The sequence below is a fragment of the Danaus plexippus genome, unplaced genomic scaffold (assembly GCF_018135715.1).
Source record: "Danaus plexippus unplaced genomic scaffold, MEX_DaPlex mxdp_38, whole genome shotgun sequence".
Taxonomy (NCBI): domain Eukaryota; kingdom Metazoa; phylum Arthropoda; class Insecta; order Lepidoptera; family Nymphalidae; genus Danaus; species Danaus plexippus.
In genome coordinates, this window is record NW_026869859.1 from 573048 (window position 1) to 587591 (window position 14544).

Genomic DNA, 14544 nt, shown 5'->3' on the forward strand with positions numbered 1-14544 from the left:
TGATTCGTTGTGAATTCGCAATGCGAATGTAAGACACTCCGTCTCTGCTTAATACATCGGTACACAAAATCACATTTACACACACCGTCTTCGCCGGCGAAGACGAGGTCCCGTGTCATACACGTCGCTTCGGCGTTCTGCCGTCGGGGGACGTCACGTAATCCAAAATCCCATTCCATCCTCCACAACAACGACATCCTAAGCCGAGGTCAAACCTCTTAAAGACACCCTTGGGACGGGCGTATCCATCGGTCGGGCCCTTCAGGCCCGAAGTAAACGGGTAGGTCCCATCAGCCCCCTCCCCCCCCCGCGGTGACGCTGTAAAAGCCAATAGGGCTTACAACTACTGTCAATTCGAAACTAGAGACATCTCGTTAATAAGCTCTGATTTAGCTAAGCATTTTTCATGCAAACTACATGCGTGCATTCCACTGTTGCATGGTTTTGGTGGCGCGGAAATACCAAATAATATAAGTACCGAGTACGTTTTTGAATACTCCGGTAGTTATAGGCACCGATGTACTCGTATTAAGCAGAGACGGAGTGTCTTACATTCGCATTGCGAATTCACAACGAATTAATCGGTCCATTAAATTACCGATTAATATCATATCCGATTTTACGGTAGATTTGGATCTTCATTCTATTAACACGTCACCATCATAAAATTAGGTTTTATGTCGGTTGTCATAGTAACCATATTAAATCCACTTATGTTTTATTAAAATAACAACAGATATCACCGATGCGTAAGAGTCTGTCAACGACCAAAACTTTATGATTTTCTAATGTCATGGTTATGGAAAATGTAACTGTGTGCTTCATTAATAATACTATCCGACTATGTGGCTGTGTCAATGACTAAAAACTGTGTGATCATGTGGGTATGTACTTAATCATACATTACATACATTTCTTTTATATAAAGAGAGAATTTTAAATCTACCGATTTGTGCGAAGGTTTCAGAACCCCATAGTGTACATAGGGATCGTCCTAGGATAGACTTGAGATATGATACAATATGAACACGCATACTTAACCGTCATTAATTAATTAGAAATTTTGTACATATATATTTGCTTATTGAAGTGGTAATTGGATTTAAAACTATTTTGTTACTATAGATAAAAGTCGATATTGTCTGAAAAATGAATTGTGAAATTAACCTGTTGGTACGATAGTGAACCGCCAAGTCAAGCAAAAATAAAAAAGCGGCATGGCTGTACTACACTTTTCTCAAATTATTTCGGGCCATTTTCGACCTATAAGTACATTTCGCATTAAACTTGACGCCTATATTTCTGGTAAGCAAGAAAAAAGTAGCTCAAGCATTACAACTAGACAAAGTTCTTAGTTTTGTTAAATTTTTTCATTCACTGACTGACCCATCATCAAAACTGTAAGGCGCTTCTAGTTTATAAAGAAGCTTCAAAATTTTGAAAACAATTTGTGTTTAGTGAATAACTCAGGGAAAAACTAAAATATTTTGAATTTTCTGTCCACTTTTCAAGGTAATCTATAAATATACACGTGTAGCTCGAATCATAAATCAGAGAGTGGGCTCTCAGAAAATTCGTTGACAGCACGAGTGTTAGAGAAGTAGATCATACTGGAAAAAAAGAGAAAAAGGAGGTTTTCCACAAAAATAAATGAGATGCCATCGATAACAAAAGTTTAAAAAAAAAACAAGTCCCGCAACACTGTTCTTTCATTGTAAAATTTTGGATGATGTACGTAATACCAAGTCGGTTGATCTTTTCGGTCCCCTCTTAAGGGGCCTTCTATCTTAAGTTATAACGTTATTAACTATCTAACCATATCTCATAGTGACCACATTAAAATTAAAAATATTTTATGTTTAAATAAATAGATTGACTTGGCATTCGCATGAAAACGCAATGCCATGAAAAACCAAATTTTTTATCAACAAACCAAGTCTCGCAACTCAGCCAACTCGCAATTCCCGAGCGCATTAAGCAATCTTGATTACTAAAAAATGTAGTGCTTGTGAGTTACATCGTGTGTATTGAAATGAATTATATTTGTCATAAAAAAATTGTAGGTAATTATTAATTATTATCAAATTACAACTAACTTAAATGCGATTTAACAAAAAATCATTCATAACTAATAAGAATTACTTCAGAGGTTCTATCTCGACTGACACATCTGTCGTCCATAAATCTATGTATCTCTTTTCATGATTTCTTTCGGGTTAACCTATATCGTTATGATTTCAGTCATATTCTCATTTATATTTAACTCTGTTATGTCCCGTTTCCTTTCTAGTGATAAACTAGGGATTCGAAAGTCTCTAGTTCATCTTAGGGATACGCTTCCAGTTGTGTGAAAATTATTGACGGACCTTAACATGCAACAAGCTCATAAGCTCCATGTCCATATCCATAATATACATTTTTTATCGTCAATGGATTGTTTTTTTTTTAAATAGAAGTTTTTCAAAAGCATACGATAATAATATGATATAATATGTGAACTAGATTAATAACATTATTATACCTTTTCGTAACACAAACAACAATTTACTAGTTTCATTTTATTTAAACATTAAATTTCCATATTTAAATTTAGAAAATTTTTCAAATGTCTCGCTACATGATATAAATTAAAACAAAATTAAACCAAAGATATGTTAAATAAAATGCTCTTCAATGGAGTATATAATACACTAGGTAAAACACAATGTTATTTCCATCAAGATTCATTTAATATAGGAAGTTTTCGACGTAGCGAAAATGTTTTTGTAATTAATTATAAAACGATAACTAATACACAATTTGATATTTTTTTTAGAATAATTTCTAAAAAAATTATCAAATTATGTAGAAAATATTCTAAATATCGAAAAAATCCACAGACTTAAAAAACATTAATAGGCAATAAATATATTGTAACTTAACATTCAGGGATATGTTACATAGGCATTTTTAATTTGTAAATTCTAAGATATGAGGGCACATTCTTAAAAATTATCGTTATGTTTAGGGATATGGTATTCGTTAAGGTATTCGTCAAACAACAAAAGTATATAACGAAACGTTTGTCTGGTAAAATTACATACTATTATTATTCAATAGCCAGTTATAATTAATTATTAGATATCTATATGGCAAGGAGTATTCTTAAATTTCATCATTATATTCAGGCATATATAACATGATATGCAAAATATAGCATAGTGGAGCCTCTCGATATCCCCTCCTTTAATACAAAATTTTTCCGTAAATCGTTCTCCGTCCAAGGTGCACAGCTTTGGAACTCACTCCCACCTTCTGTTTACAAAGAGAGACCAAGTGCACCTGCATTTAAACATTAACTTAAGTGACATCTTCAGTCACTTTTACCTTCTGATATGTAATGTTTATTTATTCATACTATTTGTATATATTTATATATACTATTTGTATATATGTATATTTATGTATATATCTATGTATGTATAATATCAAAATTTTCTATTATTATAATTTTTTTTTGTTTGCTTATCTATATATAAATCTCTATATTTTTTTCCCTTCACTCTTTTTATTGTACCTATGTACACCACGCTTCTTTATGTAGTTTCCTTTATGAAAAGGGTTTCTCGTAGAGGTCAATTTTAAGAGATAAGTTATCCTTTGTGCATCACATGTCTTTTATCATTAATTATGTAACTATTTCTTCTCTTGGTATATAAATATATAAATAAATAAATATTAAATGCTGTGAGTATAATAAATGGGGACACATGAGTGCATCATGCAGTAATAAACGGCCTAAACCTGACATTAATAAAACTAAGCCACGAAACTTGCCTCTGCCTCAATCCTCAAGGACTAATTCGTTTCAATTTAAATCCGTAGCTTGTACCTTCTGTAAGAAAATCGGTCATAGTGAACCGAACTGTTTTGCTTAAGGACGATCGAACTCGGGTAACGTAAATTTTTGTCGAGAAGTCGTAACTGACATTAATAATCGTGACGTAATTACGGCGGTACTAGGTGGCATCCCGACAGATGTATTAATGGATACCGGTTCATACATCTCGTTAATTAGCTCTGATTTAGCTAAGCATTTTTCATGCAAACTACATGCGTGCATTCAACTGTTGCATGGTTTTGGTGGCGCGGAAATACCAAATAATATAAGTACCGAGTACGTTTTTGAATACTCCGGTAGTTATAGGCACCGATGTACTCGTATTAAGCAGAGACGGAGTGTCTTACATTCGCATTGCGAATTCACAACGAATCATTCGGTCCATTAAATTACCGATTAATATCATATCCAATTGTACGGTAGATTTGGATCTTCATTATATTAACACGTCACCTTCATAAAATTAGGTTTTATGTCGGTTGTCATAGTAACCATATTAAATCCACTAATGTTTTATTAAAATAACAACAGATATCACCGATGCGTAAGAGTCTGTCAACGACCAAGACTTTATGATTTTCTAATGTCATGGTTATGGAAAATGTAACTGTGTGCTTCATTAATAATACTATCCGATTATGCGGTTGTGTCAATGACTAAAAACTGTGTGATCATGTGGGTATGTATGTGGGTATGTAATTAATCATACATTACATACATTTCGTTTATCTAAAGAGAGAATTTTAAATCTACCGATTTGTGCGAAGGTTTCAGAACCCCGTAGTGTACATAGGGATCGTCGTAGGATAGACTTAAGATATGATACAATATGAACACGCATACCTAACCGACATTAATTAATTAGAAATTTTGTACATATATATTTACTTATTTTATTTATTTATTTGTAAGTAAGTGAAACAAACAGTATATTTTATATTACATGAAACTTATAAACCTTAAATAACACACATGCCAATACAGTTTCCACTAATAATTAATCTGGAAGTGAACATATATATAAAGGAGATAAAACAGTAAAATTAAATGTATGGTAATTAAAAAAAAAAAAACTAACAAGTGTAAAAATGTATATAAACCAAACTTATATCATGTGAAATATGAAAAAGGAAAAAAAAAAGTTAATCACAAATCTTAATATAATTATTTTTAAGTATCGAGTTAAACTTACTGAGACTTCAATGACATCAATGAAGGTTTAAAATTACTCGATTCCGTTCTAAAGACGCTCACCGATGCTGGCTTTTCGGTGAATATTCGAAAGTGTACATTTTTAACTCCAGAAGTTGAATATCTTGGTAGAATCATTGGCAATGGTCAGGTAAGGCCAAGCGAGAATAAAATAAAAGCGTTGGTTTAATCACCACAGCCACAGAACGTCAAACAGCTTAGACAATTTTTAGGCTTAACGGGCTATTTCCGTCGATATATATGTGGTTACTCTTATAAAACAGCCTGCATCGCTGCACTAACTCGCAAAAATGCTAAATTTAATTGGGGAATTCAACAAGAAAAAGCAAGGCAGGAAATAATTAAAATTTTAACGAGTGAACCGATTTTAAAAATTTTCGATCCGCAGTTAGAAACTGAACTTCATACAGACGCTAGTTCTCAAGGCTATGGAGCGGTTCTACTACAGGTGGATCTCGAGAAGTGTAAACGCGTCATTGCTTATTACAGCAGAGTCACAGTAGGAGCAGAACCAAAGTACCACTCTTATGGGCTGGAAACCCTTGCAGTAGTAAGAGCACTACAGCATTTCCGCCAATACTTGATTGCTAAGCATTTTAAAATAGTTACCGATTGCAATGCACTTAAGTTAACGCAAAAAAAAAAGGACTTACAACCCAGAGTAGCCAGATGGTGGATATATCTTCAAGATTATGACTTCACTTTAGAATATAGAAAGGGTACAATGATGTCTGATGCTGACTACCTCAGTAGGAATCCTGTTAGTCTATGTACTCCGGTTAAACCTAAAACGTGGGCCCAAATTGCACAATCCGCTGACAACGAGATAGCAGTCTTATTAGAAAAGCTTAATGATGGTCAATTGGACGATACCCGATACAAAAAGAAAAATGACATGTTGTATAACAAATATGATGTCAAAGGTGAGCAGTCGCGACTTTTATATTATGTACCCAAAGCTTACAGGCTTAGCCTACTACGTGTTTTTCACGACGAACACCAGCGTCTGAGTTATGAAAAGACAGTAAATTTAATTTTGACGCATTTTTGGTTCCCCGGATTGCATAGTTTTACTAAAAAGTATATTTTACATTGTGTAAATTGTTTAACATATAAAAAGGTACCACGTGCGCCACTCCAGCCAATTACATCGTGGGAAAAACCTTCAATCCCATTTGACACGATACATGTCGATTCTTTAGGACCGCTGCCGGAATCCGACGGTTATAATTACGTTTTAATTTTAATAGACGCTTTTACCAAATTTTGTTTAATGTTCCCAATGCGTAAACAAGATTCATCCGAATTAAAACGAATTATAACTAACGCAATAGGTATCTTCGGTACACCACGGTTACTCGTTTGTGATAGGGGTCGAATGTTCGACAGCGCGGATTTTAATACCTTTCTAATAGAATATGGCATTGAGATGCACTTAATTACTCCCGAAATGCACCAGTCTAATAGCCAGGTTGAGAGGTACTGCCGCACCGTATTAAATATGATTAGAGTAGAAATAAAACTGAAGTCTGCACATTGGTCACAAGTTCTATGGAAGGTTCAATTAACTTTGAATATAACTAAACATGCCTCTACTTCGTATTCAGCATTAAACTTACTCATTGACACGGAGGAGACTACACCGTTAATCAATTCCCTTATTAAGGATGTAACGATAGAGGGATCCACGCCTAATCGCGAAGCATGGCGTGAATTAAGAAGACAAACGGCTGAAACCAATTTGAATAAAAATCGAGAACTTCAGGACGCCTACGGAAATAAATACCGCAATACGCCTAGGAGATATAAGGTTAATGATTTAGTTTATGTTATAAAACAATCTCAAAGAGCAGGAAAGTTGGACAGTGGCATGAGGGGTCCATACCGCGTCACCAAAGCGCTAGTAAACAACCGCTATGAGCTTACCTTACTCTCAAACTCTTATGGCAAGGTAACACAAGCGGCTGCCGAGTACGTAGTACCTTGGAATGGTGAGTGGACTCCCGACGCTTGCGCAGCATTCTTTGAGAGCTGTGAATCGGATTCCTACGAAGAACAAACCACAGCTGAGCAGGGTAGCCGCGAGGACGCTGCCTTGTCAGGAGAGGCCGTGTTGACGAACTAAATCTGCCCCCATCCCCCGCCACCGGTTGCTCCCACCATAGACAATCGAGACTATAATAATGGCTGCAAAACGGACGAGAGCTCGTTACATCAGTTGTCATCAGTTGGATCAAGAGCTGCAACGAAACTTTGTAAAACAGTATAAGTGAAAAAGTGTTAAATTACTAAATCAATGTTTAAAGTGATATAAAGTGATAACACAAATATTTTGTTAAAAGAATTATTAGTTCGTTAAAAATATACAACTAGTATAAATAAATAAACATTACATATCAGAAGTTAAAAGTGACAGAAGATGTCACTTAAGTTAATGTTTAAATGCAGGTGCACTTGGTCTCTCTTTGTAAACAGAAGGTGGGAATGAGTTCCAAAGCTGTGCACCTTGGACAGAGAACGATTTACTGAAAAATTTTGTATTAAAGGAGGGCATATATATATATCGAGAGGCTCCACTATACTGTATTTTGCATATCATGTTATATATCCCTGAATATAATAGAGAGTTTTAAGTAACAATAAAACTTACCTTTTATTTTTCCTTAAGACATCCGGAATCCATCTTGAGTCAAGCACCTGTCTTTTTAGCCTTTTAGTCCAGTTTTCACTCCCTTCCGGTGCAAGTGCTGCTCTCTAATGTGAATTTGGCGGGAGGAAACTTGCACATTTTAACAAATTGATAATTCTTAATTCATTATACATACTCGAGATGAACCAGGTAGAAATTACCTGGATTCCGGATGTCTTAAGGAAAAATAATAGGTAAGTTTTAGTGTTAGTTAAAACTCTCAATTATTGTTACATGTTGACATCCGGAATCCATCTTGAGTGACGTGTTTGTTATCACCTGGTCATAAATATTATGACGTTGCTATAATGTGTCCAATAAAAATTAAATTATTGGAATACAATAATTTATTTTAATAACAATTTGATTTATGGAATACAATCAAAATAGCTTGACAGCTAAGCTTTTGTATTTTACTGTGACTGATTTAAAACAACTCTTTTGAAGTATCTTCTAAAGGATCTTGCCTCCATTTTCCAGTTTTTAAATTGTATCTTTTGAAAAGCATTCCATTCAGTTAAGGGAAGCTACTGAAGATCTTACAGATCTGCTAGAAGCTTCAATACCAGCTTCTTTGAGTAGAGACTTAATCCAAACTCGTAACTATTTTCGATGTCGCTCTAGGTCCGCTCTAGGTCCCTGTTGAGGTCAAAGATAATTAATTCATTTAAATTAATTGACCCACTGTCGCGGCTTTTGGATAGTTCAACCAATCGACAAAACCAGTAGATATAATCGAGGGCTTGAAATGGGTTTGTGAAATTTTCCACCTAGACTACCTGTTATTGATTCTATCAGTCTTGGATTCGGATCGTGGTCAAAATATTGTAACAAAAAATAAGAGGAGCTGTATTGACTAAGGGGTGAGTTGGCGGCGGGCGAGTAGTGGAGTGGTGTGATGTATCGAGGAGGGGAGAGGTGTGGTGAGGTGAGGAGAGGAGAGGAGAGGGTAGGAGAGATTATATAAAGAGCCTTTTTGGATGTAATTGTGCATTACTTTGTGAAATTGGAAATAAACAAGTGATTTACCAAGAAGTCGTACTGTTTTAATTATTTTCTTTGAAAAGTCAGTTGTGTTTTGTAATTAAAGTAATAATCAGAAGTGCGATTACCTACAACAAAAAGTATAAAAGTGAAGAGATCCGGATAGCATCAAGGACATTACGTACGATCAAAAACGAGTAGAAATGTTCAGTGTTCTACTCCGGATGAGTTATATGAAGGATTTTTGTCAGCTTTTGATTCATATCTACCCTCTAAATCAAATAATATACCAAGAGCAACACATGCAGAAGGACCTCGACACATCACATGCAGAAGACAGTACGAGTATATTCAAAAAAATCACCGATCTGTTATCGCTGTAAAGAAACAGGGCACGTGGCTACAACATGTAAATTAACCGATAAACGAAGTGTTTCAGGTGTGGTAAACTTGGCGAACATGGCGAACTTGGCGAACATGTGTAATTCAACAGAAGTAGAACCAAATCCTGTTAGGAAAGTTCAATTGATATCACAGTTGAATGATGTGTATAAGAAAAAGTGTGAGGGTAAGTGAACTTTTTTTTCAAGGCTTATTTAGATACTGGTAGCGAGCTTAATAAACTACTCAAGGGAGCATCTGATGCCCTTAAACTCAAACTAATGCCTACAAATACAGTGTTAAAAGGATTTAACGGTGATACAGTTCGAGCATTAGGAGAGGTACAGTTTGAATTATCAATCGACGAGGTTCACGTCAAAACGTCTGCTGTAGTAACAAACGTCGATTTGGGTGATATCTCTCTTATTATAGGCCAGACCGTTGTAAATCAAAATGACATAACGCTAAAAGTGTTTCAGTGTGGCGCTCACTTATCAAGGGCAACAACTACCCCCAATAACTTGTATAATATCGACCTGTGTGATGATACTAGCTATTACAGAGTAAAATTAGTCGAAGACACTTCTGTACCGATTGAAGATAACTTGGTTCAATTTACAATACGTGACGCCGATTGTGGAGATTACTGTACGAGGCCCAGGCAGTTCAGGATGAGGTAACGTAGTATATGCCGTAACCAGCTCCGTGCTACGAAATGGGAACGGCTTCATAAGAGTCTGCAATATTGGTTCCCGTACCATTTATTGAAAAAAAGGAACAACGAGGTGAAAAATGCATATCGGACCCAGAGGTGAGATCATACTGCTTTACTTTGAAGAGAGGAGAGTGTTCTGATAATTATAATGAATTTGAAAATATTGATGTCAGTGATATTGAGAATAATGATCAAGTAACGTTAATTAATCTTTTAAAGTCGTATGAGGATTGTTTTGCTAAAAATATTGGCGACATAGGGTATACAAATTTAGGTGAAATGGCTATTGAGCTCGAAACAAACAAACCGGTAGTTCGAAAGCCGTATAGATTAGCGCTTACGGAAAGAGAAGTTGTAAAGACAATGGTAAATTATTTAATAAAAGGGGGTATTATTAGAGAATCGAATTCGCAATACGCATCTCCGATTATATTAGTACGAAAAAAAAATAGGGCGACTGTAGATTGTGTGTCGATTCAGGGATTAAATAGAATTACTATTAAAGAAAGATTCCCTATGCCTCATATAGATGACCAATTAAATAAGTTGTCGGGTAAACAATATTTTACAAATTTAGTCTTATTTTTCGGCTACCATAACTTATTAATTAGAGCAGATTCTATGCATAAAACGTCATTAATTACTCTTGATAGTCTTTATGAATATTTGAGGGTACCATTCGGGTTAACCAATGCCCCGTCAGTTTTCATGAGGGTAATCCCAAAAAAAAAAAATTGCTGAAATTTGTGGGTAGTGATGAAATTGTAACCTTTATGGATGACATGTTACTATCAACTTCGAGCGTATGTGATGGTTTAAAATTATTAGAATAGGTACTATCTCAGTTGCGTAAAGCAGATTTAAAATTAAACCTTAAAAAGTGTACATTTCCTAAAACAAAAGTTTCATTTCTGGATTATGAGATAAGTTCGAATGGTTTTAGGCCCGGAAATCGTAAAATACACGTAGTGGAGAATTTATTCTAAGCCGAATAATCTACATCAAATACGACAATTTTTAGGACTGTGTAGTTACTTCAGAAAGTTCATTAATAAATTTGCAATCATAGCGAAGCCGTTGACAGATCTAACAAAAAAGAAATCTGAATGGATCTAGGATAGTTAACATGAAGATTGTTTCGATTTATTAAAACAAAGGTTCCCGACCTGTGTTGGCTTTATATGACCCCTTACTACCTTGTGAGATACATACAGGCGCAAGTAAAATAGGGGTAGCGGGAATTTTATTCCAACTTTAAACGGAAGGCGAATTAAAACCAGTGTTTTATTATAGTAGTTACTTCTCTCGAAGAAAGTATGTATCATAGTTATGAACTTGAGACGTTAGCTGTCGTTGATTCTTTAAAAAAAATCGTATAAATGTTTATAGACAATTAATTACAGTAGTTACCGATTGTTCAGCTGTAAGGTATACATTGCTCAAAAAGGATTTAATCCTTCGTATAGCAAGGTGGCGGCTTACGATCCAGGAATACGATATCCAGATCGCATATAGACCGGGAGAACGTATGACGCATGTCGATGCTCTCAGTCGCAGTCCGACATAGGTGAGACTAAGTCAACAAAACACATTCGGTATTCTCAAGTGTTCGATAGGTATATAAATATGATATCTTCTGATGACTGGTATTTGACTATTCAGCGGCAAGATGATAAATTAAATAGCATAATAAAGCAATTATCAGAAGGTCAGGCTTGCACTGATGTTAAAAATGATTATAGAATTAAAAATAATCGATTATACAAGAAAACTATAAAGGGCTGCTAAGTTAGTCGTTCTTTCCTTTGCAAGATGGAAGTTTATGCAAAAATTTCACGATCAAACAGGTCATATCGGCTTCAAACAATGTGAGGAACTAATTAAATCGGATTATTGGTTTCCTAAGATGACTCGTTTTATTAAAAAAAATTGTGAATCATTGCTTGGAGTGTTCATATTCAAAAGGAGATTATGGTAAACGAAGTGATGAGTTACATCCCATTCCTAAGTCTTCTATTCTTATGGAATTAGTTCACATTGATCACCCCGGCCTTTTGGTAAAACTAAAAAGAGTCATCAATGTATTTCAATGATAGTAGATTCCTTTTCAAAGTTTTTGTTAGAACAATGAATTCCGTAGAGGCTGTAAATTATTTTAAAAGATATGTTTAGTTTGTTCGGTTATCGGAGAAGAGTAGTATCGGATAGAAATTTGGCTTTTACTAGTAGAATTTTCAAAGAGTTTTCAACTAATCATAATTTTCGCCATACTTTAAATCCTATAGCATGTCCACGCGCCAATGGACAGGTTGAACGATACAACCGTACATTATTGGATGCTATGCGTACTCGTAATATAGATCCTAACCTGTGGACAGAGTGTATACCCGATGTGGTTTGGGGAATCAAAAATATAATTAACGGAAGTCTAAGTTATCACCCATATGAAATTATGTTTAGTCATAGAGATCGACTCGTGTCTAATTTGATCGGGAACGAAAATTTTAAGCCGGTTGAAGAGAAACGTAAAAATGCTTCCGAGCGATTAAAACGAAAAGCCATAATTATGAAGAAAAAATATGAAAAGCTTCGTAAACCTGAGAATAAATTTAACAAGGGAGCTTTAGTTCTCTATAAGCAATCGCCCACGTTAAGTGAAGTTAAGAATGTAAATAGTAAGTTGCGAGTGTTGTATTCTAGGCCTTACATTGTACAAAAGGTTCTTGATAATGGGCGAAATGAAATCGATAGCGTTAAAGGAATGAGGGGCTATAAAGAGTTTTCGGGAATTGTTGCAGCAGATTCTCTTAGACTATATCGTAGTGCTCCAGACTTTAGTGAGACTGTAGTGAGACTAGTAGTGATGATGACTTGGTAACTAGAGATGATCTTATTGATTTATTGGAAAGCTAATCGAATGTTTGCGCCAATTGCGGTGCAATTGTTCCAGGATGGCCGACTGTAACAAAAAATAAGAGGAGCTGTATTGACTAAGAGGCGAGTTGGCGGCGGGCGAGGTGTGGAGTGGTGTGATGTATCGAGGAGGGGAGAGGTGTGGTGAGGAGAGGTGAGGAGAGGTGTGGTGAGGAGAGGAGAGGAGAGGGGAGGAGAGATTATATAAAGAGCCTTCTTGGATGTATTTGTGCATTACTTTGTGAAATTGGAAATAAACAAGTGATTTACCAAGAAGTCGTACTGTTTTAATTATTTTCTTTGAAAAGTCAGTTGTGTTTTGTAATTAAAGTAATAATATAATGGCGTTACCCTGGTCAATAAATTTTTATTCTTCAATTGTCAATAAAGTGAGATCGTGGACTCTACGTGCTGACGATAATAAAGCAGGATTGCTACAACAACGAGGCCATATCGGGCCCCCCGCAGGAGGGGTCGAGGTTAACTCTTCGGGGCGTAGGACCCATGAGCTGGCTGCGATTCCACTTGTGAATGTAAGCGGGTTGTTGGGCCGGGCGTTTGCAGCCCTGCCGTCATGGCAGCATGGCAGAGTCGCCGCCGGCGAGGCGGTGCCCAGAGTCAGCAGGTCTCAGATGGGCGGCCTTCAACCAGCGGCACAGGATTGCTGTTAGCCTTAGTACCCACTATAAATTGTTTACATTTACCAGATGTCTACTGAAATAGTTTGATGCAAGAACTATATTCCAAGGAACTTGAGTGAAAGTTGGAATAAAAGATTTATGTACGATCCTCGGTTCTGGACCAAACCCTCTTCATAATGCAATCCTCGATGTTTCTAGTCAATTAGTGCTTTCAACGTCCATGTTTTTATTTTCCTCAAGTCTTTAAAGTTGGTAAAAATATTTGTTAGATGAATGGCCCATCTTGTTACATACAGAACAAGCAACTCGATACAAGCACTTTACAAAAAATGTGACCCTCCTTTTTACAGAAGGTGCAATTTACTCTAATTGATTATGAATTTTTTTATTCAATTCTTTGATACTAAACTGAAAAGTATTTTTAGGGCACTGTGACATAAGGTGTCCCGTTTTACTACAAGTGTAACACCTTTTTTCTGCCTTGAACCCCCACTTCATTACTCGACTTAAATTCATTTGTACTATTTAAATCGTTTTGTACTATTAGCAATAGATTGTTCGGGTTTTATAACTTCCAGGAATTACTTTTTTTATTTTTTTAGAAGCCTTTTCATACGTAGAAAGTAAAACTATCAGATCAGGCACAGTACGAACTGTGTTATTTAAATTAGTCTAAATTAGTCATTTTCTTAAAGTTTGAGAGCATATTCTTAAAGTTGATCGTTATGTTTAGGGATATGGTATTCGTTAAGGTATTCGTCGAACAACAAAAGTATATAATGAAACGTTTGTCTGGTAAAATTACATACTATTATTATCCAATAGCCAGTTATAATTAATTATTAGATGTCTATATGGCAAGGAGTATTCTTAAATTTCATCATTATATTCAGGCATATATAACATGATATGCAAAATATAGCATAGTGGAGCCTCTCGATATCCCCTCCTTAAATACCAAATGTTTCCGTAAATCGTTCGCTGTCCAAGGTGCACAGCTTTGGAACTCACTCCCACCTTCTGTTTACAAAGAGAGACCAAGTGCACCTGCATTTAAACATTAACTTAAGTGACATCTTCTGTCACTTTTACCTTCTGATATGTAATGTTTATTTATTCATACTATTTG